We start from the raw sequence: 19,357 nt of genomic DNA on the forward strand, positions 1-19,357 counted from the left end.
AGTGGATGCTGGATGCTGAAACTGTCCACATTTTATTATCTATACTAATGTGTATATGCAAAATGCATGTCATTCCCAATTCGACATTTAGATTAAGAGCCCCTTGAAGGCAAGAATTTGAGAGTTTTTATTTGAATCCTGAGTACTTCATAGGTGCTTAATAAATATCTCAGGATTCAGTTAAAAACTAGAGACTTTGCAAAGCTGTTTGTTTGTTTGTTTGTTCTCTCTTTTTTTTTTTTTTTTTTTTTTTTTTTTGAGATGTAGTTTTGCTCTTGTTGCCCAGGCTGGAGTGCAATGGCATGATCTCAGCTCACTGCAACCTCTGCCTCCCAGGTTCAAGTAATTCTCCTGCCTCAGCCTCCCAAGTAGCTGGGATTACAGGCACGTGCCACCACGACCAGCTAATTTTTATATTTTTAGAAGAGATAGGGTTTTGCCATGTTGGCCAGGCTGGTCTCGAACTCCTGACCACAGGTGATCCACCCACCTAGGCCTCCCAAAGTGCTGGGATTACAGGCATGAGCCACCAAGCCCAGCCAATTATTTTTCTTTACCAAAGAATTCATCACTGGGTACCTTCAAATAGTCGGCAACCCTGGTGCATTTAAAATTTAATATAAACTGACATTCAAATTTAGGATATAAACTTGGCATTTTGAATTATTAGCATTTGAATTATATGAATTATTGCCATAGAATCTAGCCACTCTGGTGTTTTAGGGGTATATCTATTAAGTAAAATCAAGAACCCAGAGCCTTTCTCATCAGTGATAGGAGGTATAGCTATTGAAAAAGATAGCAGTCAAAGAAATATTTCTGAAATTTCCAAAGCTAGGGATGGAGGAAAGATGCAAAGAACCCCAACCTGACCGGCCAGTTGGATAAGCCTTATCCTTGTGCCTCGAGTCATTTTAATAGATTCTCTTAATTTCTTATCATTCTATCATGGGTTGACAAAGTCCAGGGCCCACCTATTTGTCTTGCCCCTGCAGTGAGTTTCTTTTTGAGGCCAAGAAGTGATTATGGGAAGGAAATATGCAGCTATGCACACTCTGGCGCCAGTTTTTACTTAAGCTCTAAAAATCACCCTGCCATGCCTTTGGTTTCTGAATTATTAGTCTATTCACACTCTTTGCCCCCTGTCAGGAGATGGAACTAAGACATACTGACAGTTCCTGGAGAGCCGTGTTTCTCTCTTTTGGGTCACTGCAAGTCACCCTCAAGAACACAGATCGGACGATGTGGTTGATGGGAATCCCAGCCTTCAGTCTTTATCTGCCTTCGGGAACAGAAAAGGCAAGTGGCTGGGAGCGTTAAAACATCAGTTCTAGAGAATCACCATCCAGTCCAGTCCCATCGTTTTGTAAACAAGGACACTGTGCCCCAAGATGGGGAAGCAATTTGCCCAAGCTCATGCAGCCACGTCAGCAGCAGGCTGAGGCTGGGATCTGATCTCCTGACTCCGGGGACAAGGCTTCCCCTGGAGATCTCCAAATTAACACATTAACCCCTTTTCAAGTATTTGGTTCCAGCCATTTCTACCTTTTCTGCATGGGTCTGGGAGAAGAAGAAGGTACACATTCCTACCCACAAGCTCTATGTTTTTCTAAGATAAGAATTCAGTTGGGGTAGAATCTGTCCCTGAGTGACATGTACTTTCCATTTTTCCATCTTACTGTTTTCTACAAATGCCCCCAGGAGGTCACAGAGGCTGGAGAACTCGCCTTAGTGCTCTGCCTTCCTTATTAGAGTCTTCACAGCACCCCTACTCCCTCTCCTAAAAAAATTATTCCCAAATACCCAACCTGCCTGGCTCCTTTCCCATTTTGCAATTTCATCCTCTCAAAGCAAGGCATCTAGGCCTGTGAGGTCTGCACAGTCCAAAGGCACACATTGGCCAGGGAGCCAAGACAGTCCTTGAAAGTGGCCTCTGAACTTGGAAGCAGGAGCCACACCTTTAGGGCCCCTTTGTGTCTTTCAGGCCCTTTCAAACATGCATACACAGATAAATATGCACACACATACATAAACAAGCACGCACGTATGCAAACTCACACTTGAAAATGTGTATATACACAAAAACATGCATACACGTATGCAATGCACGCGCGCGCACACACACACACACGGGACAGCCAAAAAGCCAAAACAAAACAAAACAAAAACAGGCCCACGCCGGAGAGGAGAAAATGTCCCCTTTCCATCTGCAGGCTGCCTCCAGTGAAAGCATTCCTAAATACGATAGGTTAAATATATTGCTGCCATTACACTCTACAAGAAACACATTCCATAAAAACGAAGGTGCTGTAAATTATACAAATATGATGCTAACAAGCCAGGAAACGCGCCGCTAATGAGGTCAGCTACAGAACTCCCGCAGCGCTGCAAATCATATGCCAATCCTGCATATGAGGTACAAGAACGGCATTGGGTCAGCATTTTCTGAGTGTGTTTGTAACCTGCTGTTTGGTGTATGGTTACACAGGTAGATAAAAAGCCTCCACTTCTCCCCCCAGTGGCACCCCCACAACTTTGTTTATGTGTCAAATATCCAAGTCACCAGACGAGCACACTCTGCATTAATGTACCTGACTATTATGCCTATTGTTCTTCTGCTCGGAGTAGAGAATTAGTCACTCAGATGTGTAAATATTGGTTACAGTTTTGAAGCATGCAAGCTTTGTGTTCCTATCAGCCCCGTTCCTGGAGGAATTATGCATGCTGTTGGCACCGGGTTTTGTACACACTGTATTTGCTAAAGCTCTAAAAATCAAATAAACATGTTCTCGGCTCCTGAATTATTAGTCCATTCACCATCTTTCCCCGTTAGGGGGGGAAACAATAAACACACCAAAATATGGCATTTAGGAACTGCAACAAGATTTCTGCTTGGCATTTACAAGTTGGAGAACAATTGAAACACCCTTCCTCCGCCTTTGTCACGCAGCCTTCGGCACAGAGAGCCGAGACGGCTTTGAGGTCACTCCTAACCTCTTAGCGAATTAGATCTTTACCTAGGGTCAATGTGCAGGCTCCATTTCCGGACAGGTGTCAGACATGGGGTTCGGTGCTTCTCCCAGGGATGAGCCAGGGAGGGACTCAAGAATCCAGGCATTACCAGCTGGGCCATATAGCAAGACTCCATCTCTACAGAAAGAATTTAAAAACAATATTAGCCAGGAGTGGTGGTACACACCTGCAGTCCCCGCTACTCAAGAGGCTGAGGCAGGATTTTTTGAGCCAAGGAGTTCAAGGCTGCAGTGAGTTATGATCATGCCACTGCAATCCAGCCTGGGTGACAGAGCAAGACTCTGTCTCTTTAAAAAAAAAATGGAAAAAAAAAAAAAGAATCTAGGCATCAAAGAAACCCACTCCACCCAAATTCAGAGGTTACAACCACATCTACCAATAGCAGCCTGACTCCCCCGTCTTAGGGTTCTCTAACACTGTACTCCCTGCCAGAGGTTGGGATTAGCAAAGTCACATGATACAGTTTAAAAGGCATTGTTCAAAATGGTTAGATTCACCCCATAAACCAAAGAACCCCCAGACTGGCAACTATTTGGAAGAAAAGAGGGTTGCCAGTTTCATAGGCCAATCCCATTGTTTCTTGGCACATTTTTTTCCAATACTAAGATCCAGGGCAGTTAAGGTTTAAAGCCATTGAGGGTGAGTGAATAGAAAAATTGAGAAGTTTATAGTGAGATGCTCAAAAGGATACAAGCGAACATTTAGCAGATACATACGATCACAAAAATATCTGCTACCTCCCCCAACGCTAAGCAAGGTATTTATGGTAGAGCTTAAGTTTAGAGCCAACATCAGGGGTGGGGGCTATTTTTCTGAGCCGCCTGGCCTAGCCCTAGTCTCAGACACCTGTTTATACTCCATCTCAAAGGTTTTATTGAGTCTGTGTTCTCCCCAGTCTAGGGGCCCTGCCGTGGATCTATTTGTATACACACATCACAGGTTTTGGAAATAACTTCAGCACATAAATGCCATTATTTCCAACACAGTTGGTGTAAACCATATTTACTACCCAAACACTCAGCTAAAAATTGAGCTGCAAGGAAACAGTCGCAGCCGCAGCAACAACAACAACAACAAAGAAATCCGTGACAGCTACAAACCACAACCACAAATCAAACACATTTGTAAAGTGGCCTTGAGGTGGGAAGCACAAAACAAAGGCATAGCAAGATGGCAGGCAGCGGCGGCAGCCTGCACACTGGAAGGAAAATTCGATTAGTAATTCCCTACTCTAAATTAAACACAGACTGCATGTGGGGAGCACACAGGGATGTAAAAAGGAGTAGGATAGGCGCAGAGGGAGGGTGACACAGTAAGAGAAGCACTAGTTTTTTCTCACTACCATAAAATCTCAACAGTCTATGTGATCACTGACAAGGAAATCTCAGGATCTATACAGAAAGTGCTGGAACAGTCACTGGTATTCAACAGTCACCTAATATCCAGCATCGTCCAAACAAGACGGGATATTGAATAGGCAGCATCTCTGCAAATCAAGGCTCTCTCCCTGGCCTGGAAGTGGGAATTGTCTTGCTTGTTACTCCAAAGAAGAAAGAGAAGGCCACAACATCAAAGCCACACCCACACCCCAAGTGGGAATTTTCATTCATTCTTTTTTTTTTTTTTTTTTTTTTTTTGACAAGCATTCAGTAAGCACCTGTTTGGTAAAGAGTAAAAACGATGTGTTTGGCACTGTAAAGGACAGAAATATAGGTAAGACCTTATAGTCTCATAGAGAAATAAGAAACATTCATAAGCTCAACACAGTGACTCACACCTATAGCCCCAGCACTTTTGAAGGCCAAGATGGGAGGATGGTTTGAGCCCAAGAGTTCAAGACCAGCCTGGGAAACATAGCAACAAAAATACAAAATAATCAGCCGGGTGTAGTGGCATGCACCTGTAGTCCCGGCTACTTGGGAGGCTGAGGTGGGAGGATCACTTGAGTCCAGGAGGTCGAGGCTACAGTGAATGGGGATCACGCCACTGCACTCCAGCCTGATCAAGAGAGTGAGACCCTGTCTCAAAAAATAAATTCATTAAATTAAATTAAAATAAAGGAAACTATTTTAAGAAAAAAAGAAATGTTAATAAGAAAATGATGGTTAAGTAGAAAATAATGATAATAGCCTTTTTTAAAATGTCAAAAAAGCAGTATATGATTGGCAGCCCAGTGAGAGAATGATATGAGCTGTAACTCCTGACTGAGTCCCAGGTAAAGAGAGAGCACTATAGGCTGGGGGCGATTCAGGAAGGCTTCAGGAGGAAGTGGACCTTGAAAGCAGACAGAACTGAGCTGGACAAAATAGAGTCAGGAGGAGCAGACTCAATGCAGGAGAATTACAGGAGATGGGAACAGCCAGGAGATGGGAACAAACATAGGCTGTCTGGGAAGTCCAAAGCGACCGTTTTGAAAGATGTGCAGATTTGTAAAGGGGAAGGGAGGCAGATAAAGTTGGAAAGGTTGTTTGTTTCTGCTGAACATTAACCAAACTAATAACTTGGAGATTTGATCATAGTTCAAAATTACCTGTAATAAACACTAGGCAGGCTTCAGTAGAAGATAACCCTTATTCCTGTATTCCTCATGTGTTTTCACAGAGGGAGAGGGAGTCACTACAGAAGCAGGCACAGGACTGTGTGCTGGAAGATGGAGGCATCTCTCTCCAGCCTGTGTGAGTCCGTCGTGAACACATAAGCACTGGGTCATTCACGCTACCTCCCTCCTGGAAGGCACTAAGCCAGCGTAGTATACTTACCAACCGCCTCTGTCTCCTCTCAGGCAAAATGCATGTTCAGGGGAGGGCAGGTGAGGGCCAGAGGAAGAGGGTGACAGAGAGATACGGTTCTTCCAGGCCAGGCAGAAGGTACTTGAACTCGGTAGGAAGGTCGGCTGTTTGTAACGGGAATGAGTCGAAAATCACCATCACCTAGAACAGACAAAGTGTGAAATATGCATTTTTCTCTTTCGTTTTACACCATTTTTATGAGACCTCTGTGTAGACGCAGCAAGCAAGCCCTTGGCTCAGGCCCTGCAGGGTTGGCAGATTTATTACTGAAGAAGAAAAAAAATGAAAACAGTTCAGCTGTCTGGCCAGGTAGAAGGGATTATCTCCACTTGAAAGAAATAGACAAAAAAAGACTTGCTGGGGTGGTGAGAAGGACACTTTCCCTGCCCAAAGCTGTGCGCCCTCCACGGCAGCTAAAATCCGCCACTAATTCTTCAAATGGCTCTTATTTCCACCTCCAACCTGGCTATGAGAACCAAACTGCCTCTCCTGCAAGCCCCTTCACTGGCTCTCTTTGTACCAAACCCTCTTGGTGCCTGTCCCAGCATGGTGGAGTTGCCAGCCTGATACGGACATTTATTCTTCTACCAGCACCAAGGGGTTAGGCCCAGACCTGGAAAGTGCTCCCCAGATGGGGCACCTGGTAGGACCTGGGTCTAGAGAAGCAAATCACCACAAATTCCAGCTCCTGGAGAGGACTCCAGTCAAGAACTTGGAGCACCTCCTCTGGCCTTCTCCAGGGCCCTACCCTACCCAGGGCTCGGCCCAGCATCAGTTCAGCCTTGGGTCAAATACCCCATCTTATTCTCCGAAATAGTAAGACTGTCAGAGTACCAAAAATGGTTGTCACAATTTACAAAATGCCCTTTCACTCACATTATCACATTCAACCAACTATTCATTTTAACAGACTTCATTCTTACCATGTGCCAGGTACCATGCTAGGTACCAGGCATAGAAAGGGGCCATGATGACACAGCGCCAGCTCTCAGGACTCTCACAGACCAGCGGGCTGGCGTCTTAGTCCTCAGGCTATAAATGGTCCCCCCTTATAAATAACAGAAATTTACTGCTCACAGTTTGGAGGCTGGGAAGTCCAAGATCAAGGTGTCGGCAGATTCAGTGTCTACCGAGGTTTTCCACTGCTTCATAGATGGTACCTTCTGTACATCTTCCACCAGCGGAAGGGGCAGAAAGCCTCCTTCAAGCCTATTCTATAAGGACATTGATCCTAGGCATGAGAGCTCTGTCACCTTCCAAAAAAATCCTCACCTCCTAATACTATTGTACCAGGATTAGGTGTCAACATACACATTTGGGGATGGGAGGCGGGACACAAACATTCGGACCTAGCAGCTGGCTTTTCCCAGCCCCCACTCAGGTAGGTGTGATTTTCATGCCTACTGCTTCCTGCTTCCTGTCCTCCCTTCCCCTCTCCAGCCAGCCTTAGAAGACACTTTTCCATCAGTTCTCCTCTCCCAGGAGCTCTGTTGCTGCTTGCCTTTATCAAAGGCCACACTCACCCAGAGGAGAAGAGGTAGATAAGAGAAAAGACACGTCCTACATCCCGGGACCTGAGCCTGGCACCTCGTCCCCAGCTTCTTACTACTCGCCTTCTCTGGTCATGGAGAACTGGTTGGCTCTCCCCACTTCTGACTATACCTCTCAGTCCCCCAACCCTTGTCTGCCCCCTAGAAACTGAGATCTTGAAGTCCCAGCTGGGGTTCCTTTTCTGAGAACATTGCAGACAAGGGAGGCTCAAGCCCTCACCCCTCCCTCATCCATCAGCCTCACCTGCAGCACCGGCCCCTCCTGCATCACTGTCTGGCCAGACTCCACCTCCTTGCCCCACACCCCTACCCTCTCTCCAGCCCCGAAAGAAGTGAGGGGTGAGTGTTTGCAAAGTGCTGTGAGGAGGAAAGAAGCCAAGTACTTCCCATCCACAAGAAGAAAGCGATTTTAATTGAAAAACGGAATCACAGATTACATGCAAATCTTTGTTGGCAAATTTCAATTACCGCCAAATTAAATGCATAGCTAAGCTAAGCATCTTCGGGACACTCCATTTAATGTTTTCCCGGGATGTGTCCACAGCAATCAGAGGCAGCATGATAGGTATCCTCCTGCAGAATGAGCCCGCAGGGAAGAAGTCTAGGATGCTCAAGCTCTAGCTGCTTGGGGCCCACATTTGGACCTTCAACAAGGTTATCTCAGCTGCCAAGTGGCCCAGGAGGGAAGAAGAGAAGAGTTCTTCCTGGCTTTACCCCTCCAGCCTCCTGTCCTTCAAACAAAAGCAGGCACCAGCAAGGGAAAAAAAGAGGAAGTATTCTAATAGCAATAATACTAAAAATTACCCTCCAAAAAATTGCCTTGTCTTTGCCTATTGTTTTACAAATGAGAAAACAGAGGCTAGAGCATGCCTTGAGCAAGCTTAAGCAGCTCGCCGCAGGGCCAGGACAGGAGCACAGGTTATCCATGCCCAGAAAAGGATTTTGTTCCTAGATCACCCAGTTAACCCTAAAGAACAGGGCGCACACTCTGCTGGGGGCCTAGGGATGATGATGCTGTTTTTATTCAGCTCTTTCTCATTTCACTCTCATACTCTACTTTGTATTGGCAACTGTGTCAGGCACTTTGCTCCTTGCCACATGTCCCTCAATACAGGTGCTTTGACACACCAGGCACTGTGCTAGGTACTGGGACTAGAAGACCAGAAACCCAACCACTCGCACATTGCACACAGCTGTAGGTCATATCCGGCAAGCACTGTGTCTTGCTGTGACAGTGAACACTACAATCACCACACCTAAGACTTTGGTTATAAGACAGTCTCTCCAAGCAGATTGTAAATGCCTTAAGGGAAGAACTGTGATCACTGATCTAAGCAACTCTACCCTCTAGGTCCAGCACCCTTCAGAACCTCCCTTACTGTGCACTCACAGAAAGTAACACATATTGGAAAGAAATCTGTAAGATCATGGTAGTTGTTGCTCAAGAAACATGGGGATAGACATGTGAAGTACTGCCCTGAATTAAGAGGTGTTCCTTGATGCCTTCCATCCAAACAGGAAGCTACTTATCACTATGAGATTGTTTTGATGCTGGCCAATATTCATGTCTCCAGAACACACCACGGGGCATTCGGTTAAGCAATAGTCATGCCCATCACAGCAGCTGTCTTGGCCTAGGGTACTCCTGCTCTGACCTGGTGACAGACCCCAGGACCTTTTGGACACCTGAGTGTAGAGAGCATGAGAAGGTGATCTGTAGGCCTAGCCCCAGAGTGGGAAGCCACACGGTTCAGGGAGCTGGAGCAGCTGCCCTGTCCAGGGCCCCCATCCTCAGTCTGATGAGATAAGCCAGGAAGAGTCTGACAGGCCAGGCTGCTAGAGAGAAAGAAAGTCCCCCTCAACAGGGCCTGGGGCTGCCCAGCTAGGGCCGCCTCTCACTCTGACTCCGCCTCTGCAGAGCATGTGGGTTCTCATGGCCTTATCTGCCAGATGGCTCCTGGAGGGGATGATTTATTAGGTGCAGAAAGCTCGCTGATAAATTTTACTGCAAGTCCCCGGCAGAAGACTGGGGGTAGCAACAGCCCGGCACAGGCAGCTCTAATGGAAAGTGCCGTCACCAAAGAGCAAAGCATTATTTATGACTGTCTGTAATGCCGTTCGGGGGAAATTCATCATCGCCTCCCTGCTCTGTGCACACAGGGACAGCAGCACTGGGGGGTAGCGGGGGGAGCACAGGACAGGTGGGGAACAGTCAGAGCTTCTCTGGGAATCTGCCAGTGGAGAGCAAGGCCATATTTTCCCTGGGTGACCCAACTCCCCTTGTCAAGCATCGACCTACAATTCCCTTCACCTCCCCTCTTTTCTCCCCTACACTATTCTCAACCCCCGGCCCACTTTCGCCACCAAAACACAGAGAAGACAGAAAAAGAATAGTGTTTCCCTGTTCCGCATATGGAGTGCAGATTCTTGCATGTCAGCACGGGTGAGGGCAGTCCTGCCCAGAAGCAGAGATCTAGACCAAATGACCACCCAGTTCCCTTTAGACTCAGAGCAAGAAAGGGGATGTTCTCACATTTTGCAGTGGCTAAGGAAGGCAAGACAGTAACCCAGCTATGCTCACCGGCAGTCAGTGGCAAGGAACTCACAAGGCTGGAGTCCCTAATGGACCATAAAGCATGTTCCCTGTCCCTTCAGCTGGATGGGGGCATTTGGGGGGATGCCCTGTCCTAGCCCACCTCACTCTCACCATGTCAACAGGTGAGGTCTTAATGCCTGTACTTCCTTGTAGCATATATAGAGTAGTCATGGATTGCTATCTGCCTTACATTGAAATTATTTATGTCTAAGTCTGTCTTTATTATCAAATTAAGTGATCCTTGAGGGCAGGGGCTGTATCTTACTACTCATTTTTATATTCATCTCAGCAGTAAGCAAAGTTCCCACATGCACATGGTAGCCTTGATAAAGCATGATAATAAAATTACACTAGCAGGCTTAGGACATACTGAGGCTGTGGCCCCATGTGTTCACAGTCATCTGTCACCATGCTGGTATTCACAGCAATTTAAAGGAGCTCATCCCCACCCGCCCGTCAGTCAGCATGGTATAATGGAAAGATCACTGGATTAAGAGTCAGGAGGGATGGGTTCTAGTGTTCAGTAACTCCAGACATTTTTTTAATACATGACATGGGCCAAGTCAGATTTTACCACTAGCGCATGATTAAACGTGGGCAGCTCAGCTTACTCCTGTATGGGTTGGCGTTCTGCGGAGTAAAGGGTGATAAAACCGGCTCATTCCAACTCACAGGACTTCTATGGAAACATGAGTATGATGAGAAGCAGATCTGAGTTCTAGAAAGGGAGGGAACAGCTTGTATCAGATGGTTCTCTATGCCAAGAAATGTGCTAAAGGGCTCTGTGTGTGCCATCTCATTTAAATACCTTCACAATAATTCCGTGGGGGTAGATTTTATTATTATGCTTACAATATAAATTTGAAAACGGGGTGTCAACTGCTTCACTAACTGGCTGGGTATCCTTGAGTTGAGTTATTTTCCCTCTTGGGGCTTCTTATCTCATCTGTGCAATAAAGTTGTTGACTAGATGCTTGATAAGGTCCCTTCAGGTTCAAATCCCTGTGAATCATCTAGTGATAATGTTGCCTAAGCAGCCTAGGCCATTCTAGCCCATGGGAAGGGTGAGGTGTGACGGATCACCAGCACCTCCAAAAGCAATGAGCTATGTATGAAGGGGGCTACTTAACTTTTTGCTTGAATATTTCACCCCAACAAGAAATATCAAAAAATGTGGTACTAGAATCCACTACAACCGTCTCCCAAGAAGAAAAGAACGTAACAACCTCAGGCCAGAAAGCAGGCAGGCCAGAGGTCGGGGGACAGTAGGCATCTCAGGAGCCCGGGCTAGGTTGCCCACCCTCTGACCATTCTGACCCGGTGAGGACATTGACAACAGTGCCACTGATGAGGTCCCATCGGTCTCTTTGCCAACTCCCTGGCTAACATTTTTTTCAAGAATCATGACATATTAGATGAAGAAAATAACTTTATGGCCTCTAGTCCAAAAGCTTTGCGTGGAAACTGAGGACTTCTAACTCACAGGACTTCTGTAGAAACATGAGTATGGTGGGAAACAGATCTGAGTTCTAGAAAGGGGGAAAACAGCTTATATCAGATAGTTCTCCAAGAAATATGCTAAAGGGCTCTGTGTGTGCCATCACACACACAAATTATTTGGTCTTGGGTAAAACAGCTTGCTCAAGATAACAGAGTTACTGAGTGGCAGAGCTGCCAAGAAACCAAACCTCCTGACTACTCATCAGAGTTCCTTCCTTTCTCTCTTTCCTTCCTTCCTTCCTTCTTTGTTTCTCTCTTTCTTTTTTCTTTCTTTCTTTTTCCTTCTTTTTTTCTCTTTCTTTCTCTCTTTCTCTCTTTCTTTCTTTCTTTCTTTTTTCAGACAGTCATGCTCAGTCACCCATGCTGGAGTGCAGTGGCACGATCTCAGCTCACTTCAATCTCTGCCTTCTGTGTTCCAGTGATTCTCGTGCCTCAGCCTCCCAGGCACACCATCACACCTGGCTAATGTTTGTATTTTTCATAGATCTGGGGGTTTCACTGTGTTGCCAAGGCTGGTCTTGAACTCCTGGCCTCAAGCAATCTGCCCACCCCGGCCTCCCAAAGTGCTGGGATTACAGGCATGAGCCACCACATCTGGCCTAGCACTCTTTCGTACACTGGACAATCATTCAGTCTAGTGGGCACCAGATGGGTCCTTTTCCATGTATGCTTCCCAGAATCCACTCTACAGGAGGAGTGGCCAGGTCATTCCATGGAAACATGTTCTGTGGAACATGTGTTGCTCATACACATGGAAAGCCACATGTGTAAGAACCACATTGGTTGTTTTGGGGGCTTTTTAATAACAGGGTAAGGCAGAGCCCTTTAACTTTTCCAAAATATAAATTTGAGGACTGAAGTTAATCCTAACACAGTTTAACATACTTTATACATTAAAAAGTAGACAAATAATAGGCCCATTGCTAAACTTGATGAAATTCTATCAAGTCAATGAGAACACCAGAATTTAACAGACCACTACTACTTTATCTAGTAAGCGTTCTTCTCAGTTACGTCTTGAAGTTTGCAACACTAATTATGGAGCTTGATTTTGGTCCCAGCAATGTCACTAAACAGCGTATTTCTTGGAAACAGAATTTAGAATGTAGTAAATAAGAATAAACATTTTAGAGTCAGACAGTTTTAGTTTAAAGAATCACATCCATATCCTGAGTCTTTCAAGGAAAGTTACTTTTCTGAACCCAAATTTCCTCTTCTGGAAATAATGATCATTTCTTCATAGGATTATTTTAAGAATTGCATTAGACAATGTATATCTAGTCCTAGTGAAGTGTCCAGTGAAGAATAGATATACAATATATGATACTCATTATTATGACACTAACTTTCAGAAAGTCAAGTGGACTCAAATATTGACCACATAACCAGTTCTATGGTTGTAATGTTTTTGTCCCCTCTCAAACTTATGTTGAAACTTAGTCCCCAATGCAGTAGTATTGGAAGGTGGGGCCTAATGAGAAGTGTTTAGGTCATAAGGACTCCACCCTCATGAATGGATTTATGGCACTCTAAAAAGGGCTTGCAGGAGTGAGTTCACTTTCTTTTTCCCTTCTGCCATGTGAGGGCACAATGTTTGGCCCCACATGCCCTTCTACTGTCTACCACATGAGGATGCAGCAAGAGAGGCCTCACCAGACACAAGATGCTGGCATCATGATCTTGGACTTCCCAGCCTGCAGAACTGTGAGAAATAAATTCTATTCTTTATAAATTACCCAGCCTCAGGTATTCTGTTATAACAGCACAAAATGAACTGAGACAACCAGAAACTTCAGGATAATTTGTCTTCCTGGTCAACATAAACTACTTTTCTCTCTTCTTTGATTCTTAAAACCAAGCCCAAACAGTAATATGGATGCCAGATAATTCAGACACATCCTAAAGATTGATCTCCATGAAGCATGACTTATGTTCATCCAAATGACCAATCTCTTCAGAAATTACAAACTCATTTCCAATATCCAAATGACTGCAGTTTTTCAGTACCTGGAACACCATGGCATGTAAGGTAGCTCAGCCATGGGAAATGAATATGGTATTTTTTGGCCAACCATCCAAAGACATAAATAAGGGCCGAAATATTTCTGTCATTTAAGTCTCTGGTTCCCAAACATAGATTCATGGGCTGGTCTCAGGAATAGTGCAGAAGAATTACTTAGGATGTTTTGTAAATATGGTGTTTCCAAGCTCCAAGACCAGAAATTCTGATTTAGTCTAAAACGAGTCCCAGGAATCTGCATTTAAAACAAGTGACCAATTCAGATGTACATCCAGGTTGAGAACTATTGATCTAAGCCAATAGTTATTTTTCTGTGTGTATTTTATATTTCTTCACATATCTCCTGCCTCTTTAAACCTCATATTTACACTATTAAATCACGGGGAGGACAGGAGAGTGAGAATATCTTTATTCTAGTCTTAGAGCCCCCTCAGCAACTTCCATTTATATTTAGAGATTCTCAAGGTGCTAGATATTACAAAATTTCTCCCTGCTTTGAGTCTTTGTATTTCATGAAAAAGTTACTTGGTATTTCAGATAGTGGTAACGTTTTAAGACTTTAAACAGAAAATGGCAAAGAGACTTCTTCTGGTGTAATACAACTGGCTGAATAGCAGGGGCTGCCTGGAATATCACAGGGTGCTCTGTCTGACAAGAGCCCCAACTAGGGCGAAAGCATGCCGGGTTCAATTAGTGATGTCTGGCATGGGCAAGAACAAAGTCAGGAAAATATCACTTCCTTCCAGCTCTACTTCAAAGCACATTACCTTCAAAAGAGGAAGAGTATAAAAATTAATTTTTTAATGATATTGACATTTAAGATTTCCAATCATCCTTCATTTGAGCACTTCTTTTCCATTCTTACAATTTTTCTAGCTAAACTGAATGTGCATTTCAGAATCTGTATACTCTCGGTCCAGAGAAAGCAGGCAATAACATGCAATGAGACCAGAAACCTCTAAGAGGTACTGGGCCCTTTGGACGAGTGAACACCGAGCAGCACTTCCCTCCTCCCACCCTAGAACGCTTTGCAGGAAGCTGGCTTTTGTAGTTCATCTGTGTATGTGTTAACAAGGATGGACTTCAATGTGAATAAAGGAATCTTTCCCCTCTCACTGCCTTGCCTTGAACTATTTCTTCTATCTTAAATGCCTTCCCCATCCTCTAATGTGTTTTTACTGCAACCCTACCAATCATCTAAGGTCCAAATCAAGACCTAGCTATCTCCTAACAAAAGATTTGATGAAATCTCTTTTCCAGGTGGAAGTATTCTCCCATCATATTTAGGGACTTTATAAAAGCACCCCTGACCATCTGCCTTGTTACCTTAGTTAATTATGTTTGTCTACCTCTCCTCCTAGACGGTGAGCCCCGGAGAGTAGAGATAGGGACACAGTCATATTCACTGTGATAGCCTCACAGTGCTCAGTGTGGTGAGTTGCCCTTGTTAGCACTCGATTTAATTGAACTCAAAAGGCAGCTAGACTTTGTTTCATAAAACTATAAAAAGAAAATAAGGTATGGGTGAATTGTGCAAGGGAAAGTCTTTGTGTTGTGTGTTCTTCCTGATGTGTCTGTGTGCAGGGAAGCCTGCGTGAGGAAATGCCTTAACTATTCACTCTCCAAGACTTTTCTTCTGCTTCTTGGGATAATGCAGAAGGAACACCGCCATTGGACAGCCCCTAACTGAGGGCATGTTCAAGGAGATTTGGTTTCTCAGAAGACTTTACCAATCTGTAGAGCGCACAGACTGCTGCAAAGGATGACTTGCAGGGATTAGCAAAGTAGCCAATGACACACCTTCCCAAGACAGTGCTAGCCTGGAGATGTGGTCAGCAGAGCAGCCAGAGGGCCCAGCATCCAGCCCTTCAGCCTCCTTCCCAAGCTCCAAGCAATCAGAGCACCTGGGCTTTTGTGCACAGTGACATTTGCTGCCACTGGGCTGCCCAGCCATCAGTCCACGGCCAGGAGTTGCACTCTCCTCCTGGAGATGAAGGAACTTCAGAGCCTGGGTTTGCTGGCCAGTGTTCCAGAAGTTCTTCATCTCCCCCTGGGCACTGCATCTCCAAGATGAAAACTGTACCCAAATCAGCTGGAGTTCCTTGATAACAATGCCAGGGCCTGTCAGTGGGGCTCCCTGTGGCCCAGGAGATGAAAAGAACAATGCTCTCACACATAATGTGGCATTTCCTCTAAAAACCCCTTCTTATGAAATCATAGAATTGTGATACTCTATGTATCTACATGATCATATATTCCAAGCTCTTCATTTTACAGATGAGGAAACTGAGTCCTCGACATGCCAAGTGATTTGCTCAAAGGCCTCCATCTGGTTAGTGGCAGAGATGAGGATATAGCCCAGGCTGGTTGCTCTCCAGGTCAGCATTATTATTATTATTAATTTTTTTTTTTTTTTTTTTTGGAGACAAAGTCTTGCTCTCTTGCCCAGGGTGGAGTTCAGTGGCACGATCTTGGCTCACTGCAAGCTCCACCTCCCAGGTTCACGCCATTCTCCTGCCTCAACCTCCTGAGCGACTGAGACTACAGGCACCCACCACCACACCTGGCTAATTTCTTTTTTTTTTTTTTTTTTTTGTATTTTTAGTAGAGACGGGGTTTCACCATGTTAGCCAGGATGGTCTCGATCTCCTGACCTCGTGATCTGCCTGCCTCGGCCTCCCAAAGTGCTGGGATTACAGGCGTGAGCCACTGCGTCCGGCCCAGGCCAGCATTATTTCTAATGTAAATTTCAAAATATACTAATTATGAGTCACTAGCTTTTCCTCAATACAGTATAGGTAAGAAAATACATGATTTCTGACAAGATATTGACTAAAAAGATAAACCTATCCAACTGGTGTTCTCTATTTTCCCTCTTAGTTCTCAAAGTCATACTAGACAGGGAGTTTAGGTTTTACCAGAATAGAAAAATTAAATGAAAGTCTGTTGCATACCTATGTCCCATCCATTGTGCCAGGCACATCTATATAGGTTATCCCATTTAGTCCTTACAAAATCCCAGAAAGGAGGATCAATTTCCCTTCTGTTACAAAGGAGGAAATGAAGCTTCAGATGTTAAGAGACTGGACCAAGAAGCAAAGCTAACAAGTGGTAGAACCGGAATTTGAACTAGATCTTCTGATTCTCAGCCAGCATCTTTGCTCTCTTTCATGATGCCACTCTCTTGTAGGAATTTTGGCCTCTTGGGACCAAGGCAAGACAAAAGGGCAAGTCGGGGGCCAGGTAGTCAGGGCAATTTCCAGGAGCCATTCCCCTATTCCACTGGCGGTGCCCTCTGCTCTACCCTGAGCCAAGCCCTCTGAGGGCTTCAGCCTCTGGGTGGCTGTAACTTATCCTGGAGCAATCTCCCTCTGCCTTATATTGACAGAGGGGAATATATAGAAGAGGAGGACAGAGGGCTTCCTCCTGGCCACACCCCAAAGGGGAGTTTACTTACAGAGGCACAGAGAGGAGAGGTCTCCGCTTAGTGTTGTTCTAATGGGGCCCCCTCCCTTCCTTACAAGGATGCTATGAGGACAAATGAAGTAATATACCTGAAGTGTTCTGAGAGCTTCCTAAGTGCTACATAAATATAACAATGGAGTTGCTGATGCTGATCACAATAATAACTGCAGTGATGATGAGCCTATACCCACAGTCATTATTTAAGGGAATATTTAAAATGAGAAAACCCCACCAAAATCAATCCACTGAAGTTTATTTAGAAGAGAGGCTGCTAATAAAAATGTTATGGGAATGTGAGCTCTTGGGAAATAATGATGATTTTCTTCTATTAAAAGACTCATCAGATCCATTTCCAAAGTACAGCTCAGTTATTTGTGGGTCCTTTGCTACTCTGTGCAAGAAGTTCTCATTTAAAGAGAAAGAAGCTGCTCTGGCTGAAGCTGCAGAGTTTAGAGATACAACTGGCCTGTGTTTCTAGAGCCACTGCCAGCTATGCCCATTTACAGAGGAGCCTGTACCAGCAAAGCATCTGTCTTTGATTTTCTTCTTTCTTCTCTCATCTCCCATCCCCATCAGCAGCTGCGAAATAGCTTGAGTTTAGAGTCATTACTAATGGAACAATAATGGGCTGGTGCTGTCTTTTTCAGAGTTGGGTAAGGTTACACTCCAAAGATAAATCTACCCACGTATGAAAACCCAGCATGGAGTGAACATGGAGTTACCCATTTCAGCAGCTGTCCACTCCCACATAGTGTGGGTCTGATCCCTGCTTGCTTGCATTACCCTGTTTAGGGACATTAGGATGGGGAGATTAAAACTTCAGACTAGGGAAAGACAATGGAGGTAGCATGAGGCACATTAAAGGGAAACAGAACTACAGGGGTTCTGGGGGAAATGAGGAACTGCAAAGGGATGGCAGAACCCCATCTCAGGCCCAAGCAGCAGTTGGTTCACCACCATCCCATCTTCAGTTTGGGCAATGGAATGGAAGTGGAGTGATATGGTTTGGCTGTGTCCCCACCCAAATCTCATCTTGAATTGTAGCTCCCAAAATTCCCAGGTGTTGGGGGAGGGACCTCGTGGGAAATAATTGAATCATGGGGTATCCCCCCATACTGTTCTCACGGTAGTGAATAAATCTCACAAGATCTGATGATTTTATAAGGGATTTTCCCTTTGGCTTGTCTCTCGTTCTCTCTTGTCTGCCACCATGTAAGACGTACCTTTCACCTTCTGCCATGACTGTGAGGCCTCCCCAGCCATGTGGAACTGTGAGTCCATTAAACCTCTTTTTCTTTATAAATTACACAGTCTCAGGTATGTCTTTATCAGCAGTGTGAAAACGGACTAATACTTGAAGAGAAGACTATTCTAATGCCATTTCAATCCTGGACTTCTGAATCCCACTGACCATGAGGCATCAACAGGAGAGAAAAAGATAACCATCAGCAGCATTTTGGAACTCGGTGATGAGCTTGCTTCTGATTCCTTGCAAATATCTCCAAAAAACACCATGAAGAAGTGGGCTACAGGTGAGGGCTGAGATCGGCTGCAGAAGGAAACTTGTCACCATTGTTTTCCTTCAAAGATGGAATTTGCCACTGAAAAAAGCTAGATGAGGAAGCCACATGGAGTGATGCTAGGCTATTTGTATTGTAGAGCCCACACTCTGGGGTTTACACAGTTGTGGGCTAAGGTCACCCAGCTTGACCCTGGAATAAACACAAGGCAGTTTCCTACTCACAGGTGAGGCCAAATCATGACAGGCAGACCTGGATCTTCACCAAGGCTCTGGTGCACCTTGAATGTGCCATCTCCTGGTATTCTCAGCAAGAAAGGGAGAGTTTTCAGGACATCTCTCCTTAGTTATTACCCTGATTCAATTCAAAAATTAGTGAAAAATGGTTGCCATTTTACTGATTCTCAGAAAGCAAAAAGACCTGGCCACTAACACCAATAAGCCACCTCCTGCCCTTCCAAATTCGGTGTTCCAAGGTGGATTCAGTGCAGAAGTGAATTCTTCCCTTCAGTTGAGCAAGTTAAGAAATGTATATATACCGTTACGTGTTTCCTGATGGTAATTTAAAACATTGTTTTTTATACTAAAATACAGATGTATGATGATACAGCATATATGATATTGATGAATTTTTAGCATTAAACACTAAACTTCAAACATTTAACACCTACTCTGAGAGGTTTCAAGCCAGGGAATCCCTGGAGACTGACGTCCACCACCTCTGCCCTCACTTGAGTGAAAAGGTTTCAGAAGCACGGCGCTGGGTTGAGTTCCCTGCTGCCTGTCCACTCTCTAGCTAAGGGATTCAATTTCATTATCTGTAGATGAAGCTATAAAATCTTTAAAGTGTGGACGTATTCTGTAGAGATTTGGTTCTAGAGCTTT

At 44.8% G+C, this 19,357-nt stretch overlaps 1 long non-coding RNA gene across 1 annotated transcript in view; it reads right to left on the reverse strand.

The window, feature by feature from the left end:
• Positions 1-220: 220 nt before the first annotated feature.
• LOC102127810 (uncharacterized) overlaps positions 221-19,357 on the reverse strand; it is a 53,862-nt gene continuing 34,725 nt past the window's right edge. The window contains exons 2-3 of the long non-coding RNA XR_006700335.3: positions 5,793-5,963; positions 221-3,150 (exon numbers count right to left, since the gene is read on the reverse strand). This is a non-coding gene — a long non-coding RNA (uncharacterized lncRNA). The remainder of the gene's footprint in view (positions 3,151-5,792; positions 5,964-19,357) is intronic.

The sequence above is a fragment of the Macaca fascicularis genome, chromosome 8 (genome assembly GCF_037993035.2).
Source record: "Macaca fascicularis isolate 582-1 chromosome 8, T2T-MFA8v1.1".
Classification (NCBI taxonomy): Eukaryota; Metazoa; Chordata; class Mammalia; order Primates; family Cercopithecidae; genus Macaca; species Macaca fascicularis.